The sequence below is a fragment of the Protopterus annectens genome, chromosome 1.part1 (genome assembly GCF_019279795.1).
Source record: "Protopterus annectens isolate FY-2018-M chromosome 1.part1, PAN1.0, whole genome shotgun sequence".
Classification (NCBI taxonomy): Eukaryota; Metazoa; Chordata; order Ceratodontiformes; family Protopteridae; genus Protopterus; species Protopterus annectens.
This window is the reverse complement of record NC_056726.1, coordinates 1,951,622,041-1,951,628,040: the sequence shown is the minus strand read 5'-3', so window position 1 is coordinate 1,951,628,040 and position 6,000 is coordinate 1,951,622,041.

Below are 6,000 nucleotides of genomic sequence, written 5' to 3'. Positions count from 1 at the left end.
GTAACTCTGTAGTTCATGTAGAACACAACCAGGGATATTGCCATGTCCAGTAGAAGCTGTATTATTGTCCTTGGACAGTGCTCGTTTAACCTGTGCAGCAGTAATACTGGGTGCCTGGCAATCTACTGGTATTGTGATTGGTCCTTTGGGGGCGAAGAGAGGGGTAAAGTTAGCACTGAATGTGTCAGCCAGTATATTGGCAATATCTATTGGCTCAGTATAAGAGGTACCATTGTGCAGTAGCTCAGAGCAAATCTGGGTATTGCCGTGGAGATTCTTTACATAACTATAGAAGGCCTTGTGGTTGTCTTTACTATCTGCTACAATTCTGTTTTCATAGCTAGCTTTAGAGGATTTGATGAGGGGTCTCAACATTTTATTGAGGCTGTTAAGGGAGTTTTTCCAGTCTTGGGACTTCGGCTTATTCTGCATCAGTTTCCCCCTTCTGTTTTAGAGTTTGTTTATGGCAGGGGACCACCAGATTAGCTTCCTTTTTTTTTTTTGAGGAGAGTGTCTTGGTTCTATTGGGTATGGCGAGATCCATGCATTTGTGTACGTGTTCATACAGTGCATTGGTGTATGATTTGGCAGTCATGTAACTATTCTCCATTTGCATGGGTGCCATGAAATTAGCCACCTCTGTTTTTAGGAGCCCAAAGTTAGCTTTATATATTTAGACAGGCATATGGGTTCCCATCATTTGATTGACAAATCAGATTGTTGAAACCCATATATGGTCAACAATTTAGTTCATCAAATCATTCTGACTGAGTCTGCAATACATTGGAGATTGGAGAGTTTGCCCTTTTCCCACTGCAGTGCAATCTTGGAGTTGGTGTATATAATTAGCAGGGGGCTTCCCCCCTGCTAAAGCATTGTTTGTGTTGCTTGCAGTTCTTTGCCCACAATTTTGTGGCATGGTACAGACAGGGAAACTTATGGTGAACCTGTAAACTGTAGTAAATGTCAAAATATCCAAAACGCATCACTACTAGCATGCTTACACCATTGGAAATGATCATCTACACCTTGGCATATGCATGTACTGAGAGTATAAGGTATCCGGGAGACTCACTGTCTTAATGCCAGCAAAGGTGAAGTCTGAATAGCCAATGTAAGGTCAGTGCTAATAAGAATAATGTTTGAGTGAAATAAATTAGTTGAACAAATTTTCAGTTGTAATTCTCTGTAAATCAAATCAGAGAAAGCTGTTTTCCAGATGAGATTTTGTGATACAAAATAACAGAGGCAACTGAGAAGTTTTACCATGTTAAAAAAAAGTACTGGCTTGACTGTCAAGCCTTATCATTATTAAACATTTAAATGAGAAAGTTATCCTGCCTGATTATTAAGTAATTGGTATCTGCTTACTTGTATGTTATTTTTTGTTGTTATAGAGAGGACTATAAAATATGCACATCTTTGCATGCTCAGTTATACAGACATACTAACTTGGCATAAAGCAGAAGCCTGTTGGTAAAGATGCGTCGAACAGCAGCTTCAGCCTCAGTATATTTATTAATTATTTACTGCGAACAAAGTAAATAAAGAACAGGTGCAAAAGTCAGGATGTTATTCTTTGAATAACTGTGAAGCAGGAAAGTGTCTCAGGGAAGAGACATACACAACTGCAGCTAGTTTGTGATAGTAGTAAGAGAAAGCAGGAATCTAAAACTTTATAAAAAAAATACGCAGTGAAGGATAAATCTTGGAGAAGGTAAGCTACAATACTATCATGAAATCCAAACAGGAAAAAGGTGGAAATGGTGTATTCACAATTCCGACAGTATATAATTATGGAAAGAGCACACAAATAAACAAAATTTTGTTTGTAGGAATTAAAATTTGGCCTTCATTGTGTTAATAGCAAACAGTATACTAAGCACATGGAGTGAATCAGGTGATATAATGAGTAGAAGGAAGCTCAGTAAAACAGAAAATAGCTGACAAGCATGACAGCTGCTGGTACATGCTGTCAGTGAGGTGCCAGATTCAATCACTTACATAAAAAAGACTATTAATACAGACAAATTCATCAAAACAGTAACTCCACCCTCCTCTAACTACTCAAAATTTCCCCTCAGGACTGAAAAAGACAAAATATTAGTACAGTAGGGCAGAATGGAGGTACCCATGGGGAAAATGGAATATTCTTCTGGTTTATACACTGTATCATTTATTAGATGTTGAGTGGGAGAGAGGGTAGACACTGTTGAACCAAAACAAGAAAGCAAAACAGCTGTTTGGAATACTGTAATTAAATTATTTGGATTTATCCTGACAGCAAAACTATGATGGGAGATATGTATGCATTTGGTATACACTAAAATGCAGCAGGAGTAAAAAAGGATTGTGTTATCTGAGGGATTTATGATGCTGCATTCATAATTGCAAAATTTTGAAAAAAAGATGTACAGACAGGAAAGAAACATAAGAAAACATATTATGATTCTGTGTAATGCAAGTAATGCATTAACTATAAGTTTAGTTTACGCACTATGTGAAATTCCAGCTCAGTAAAAACAATGAAAATAAATATTTTTAAAGATGGTGTAAATGAAAACAGGCAGATACTTCTTCTTCTTTCGGCTGTTCCTATTAGGGTTCACCACAGTGGATCATCTGTTTCCATTTCTTCCTGTCCTCTGCATCTTTCTCTGTCACAACAGCCACCTGCATGTCCTCTCTCAGCACATCCATAAACCTTATCTTAGCCCTTCCTCTTTTCCTCTTACCTGGCAGCTCCATCCTTAGTATCCTTCTCCCAATATACCCAGTATCCCTCCTCTGCACATGTCCAAACCGACGCAATCTCGCTTCTCTGGCTTTGTCTCCAAACCATCCAACCTGAGCTGAATGTCTAATTACCGATTCCTAATCCTGTCCATCCTTGTCACACCCAGTGCAAACCTTAATATCTTTAAGTCTGCCACCTCCAGCTCTGATTCCTGTCTTTTTGTCAGTAGCACCATCTCCAACCCAAACATAGGTGGTCTCACTACCCTCTTGTAGACCTTCCCTTTCACTCTTTCTGATACCAGTCCATCACAAATCACTCCTGATACTCTTCTCCACCCACTCCACCTTGCCTGTACTCTCTTCTTCACCTGTCTTCGACACTCACCATTATTCTGAACTGTTGATCCCAAGTATTTAAACTCATCCACCTTCGCCAGCTCTGCTCCCTGCATCCTCATCATTCCTCTATCTTCCCTCTCATTCACCCACATACATTCTGTCTTAGTCCTGCTGACCTTCATTTCTTTCCTGTCTAGAGCATATCTCCACCTCTCCAGGGTCTTCTCAACCTGTTTCTTACTCTCACTACAGATATCACAATGCCATCAGCAAACATCATAGTCCACAGGGACTCCGTTCTGATCTCATCTGTCAACCTGTCCATCACCATTGCAAATAAGAAAAGGCTCAGAGCTGATTCTTGATGGAATCTCACCTCCACCTTGAATGCATCCGTCACTCCTACTGCAGACCTCACCGCTGTCACACTACCCTCGTACATATCCTGCACCACTCTTACATACTTCTCTGCTACTCACGACTTCCTCATACAGTACCACAACTCCTCTCTAGGCACCCTGTCATATGCTTTCTCTAATCCACAAAGATACGGTGCAACTCCTTCCGACCTTCTCTGTACTTCTCCATCAACACTCTCAGAGCAAACATTGCATCTGTAGTGCTCTTTCCTGGCATGAAACCATACTGCTGATCACTAATCATCACCTCCCTTCTTAACCTAGCTTCCACTACCCTTTCCCATAACTTCATGCTGTGACTGATCAGTTTAATCTCTCTGTAGTTACTACAGCTCTGCACATCACCCTTATTCTTAAAAATCGGTACCAAAACACCACTTCTCCTCTCCTCATGCATCCTCTCACTTTCCAAGACTTCATTAAACAATCTAATTAAAAACTCCACTGCCATTTCACCTAAACACTTCCATGCTTCCACAGGTATGTCATCTGGACCAACAGCCTTTCCATTCTTCATCCTCTTCATAGCTGTCCTAACTTCCTCCTTTCTAATCTGTTGCACTTCCTGATTCACTATCCCCACATTATCCAACCATCTCTCTCTCTCTCTGTCTCATTCTCTTCAGTTATCAGACCCTCAAAATACTCTTTCCATCTGCTCAACATAGGCAGATACTAAACTTCATTAAAAAAAGAAAGTTGCACAGGTGAGAGAAAATATATTTATTAAATGACAAAACAAAGGTTTAATGAATAATATAATAAGAAATGAGAGATGTAATCGATATTCATTGGGATGCCATTTAATAACTGAGTTCCTCAACCCAAAAATGTGGAGGACAGTGAGTTACTTGCCTCTGTCATACCATGGCATAACAGCTTTTCATTTGTCATTATTGTTCTCTCTAATCACTAATTCCATATCACCAGTCTCCACTGATTTATCATTTCTGCTGTCATCATTTAGTTGTAGTCAATTGCATTTCAAAATGCTTAACAAAGTTAATGTGTTCATTGCACCCACTGTGAAACAGTCATTCTGTTCTATAAATTTATTCTATTCTTTTTGTAATTTGCCTATTAATTGCAAACATGATTGCATTTTAGCTACTACTGTCAAAGCAATTTGATTTTTGCCTCTGTCTTGTGTATTTAAGTCTATACTCAAAAAAGTGTTTGTTACTTTATATTTTAATTTGTTAACAGTGCAATAATGGGTTCATCAGTGATGTCTCTCTTCCATATAAGACCTGTTAATGCAACAGAAATGTATACTTTACAGGGGAATCCGCATATTTAAACTGTATTTCAGTTTAAGTTCAAATAAAGTGAAGCTAAAACATGGAGGGTTTTAATACTCCATATAAGAGCACAGAGGTTGCACTGAATACTTATTGTAGTATAGATTAATAAAATTTGATGTCATGATGGTGACAAGATATCTGCCAAGTATTTCTATGTGAGAACATTCAGTTACTGATAGTGATTTCATCTGCTCTGTCAGCCAAACAGCGGAAGGTCTGAAGCATACTTTGCTGAGGAATGCATGTCTGACTTCAGTCATTAATCCACTAGCAGTGTCAAGTTTAGTACAGACAGTATGGTGCAGCTGTTAGAGTATGAATGGGATCTGATGCTAAATCCTGTTCTGTGTTAGTAAAGGCTCTCCAGCTATATCCAGTTTGTTCAAGATGGTGTTGGTTAGACAGAAGTCCCATAGGTGGTCATATAAAGATGTAGGCATTTTGCAAAGTTCATTCTTAATTCTAATTTCAACATATTTAATAGTCCTGCTTTGGAATGAATCCTTAGATTATGGCACCTACCTGATACTTTTGGGAACAGTTCTTGGTGCACTCATTTACCCATGTATTTTATGTCTAAACTTCTGTTGACAAGTGAATTTCTGGGAGTTGCTCTGAGATGTTGCTTTGTCTAAGATAACCTTTTTTCTTTTTTGGTGGGGGGATATAAACCCCAGTTGAAGTTACTAAATCCAATTTTAAGGCTGCTGAAGACTTTTAGCAGGTCGCAACATATTTCTGCTGAGCAGCTGCCTGTATGGAAGAATACAAGGTTATTTGCATAAGACAAAACAGTCCGTCATCCACTGTGTGAACAAAAATAAGGTTTGATAATGCTGAATAAGCTAAACAGAAGAATTAGAACAGAATTAATAGATTATAATTTGATATTGCTAAAGAAACTATCCAAGTCAGCCTTTGTTTTTCATTATGCAATATCATAACAAATTATATATATATATATATATATATATATATATATATACACACACACACACACAGACGCACACATAAACTGATGTGAAAAATGTAAATTCCTTTATGGGGGAACTGTTGAACTTTGACTCAAGTGAATGTGTTATAACAGGACAGTGTGATAAAAATAATGTTAACAATTTTTTTCATGAAGATATGTGACTGGCCTTTATGTTATTTAAAATCTATATCCAGCAGAAAACCACTGTATTTGGCAGAATAAC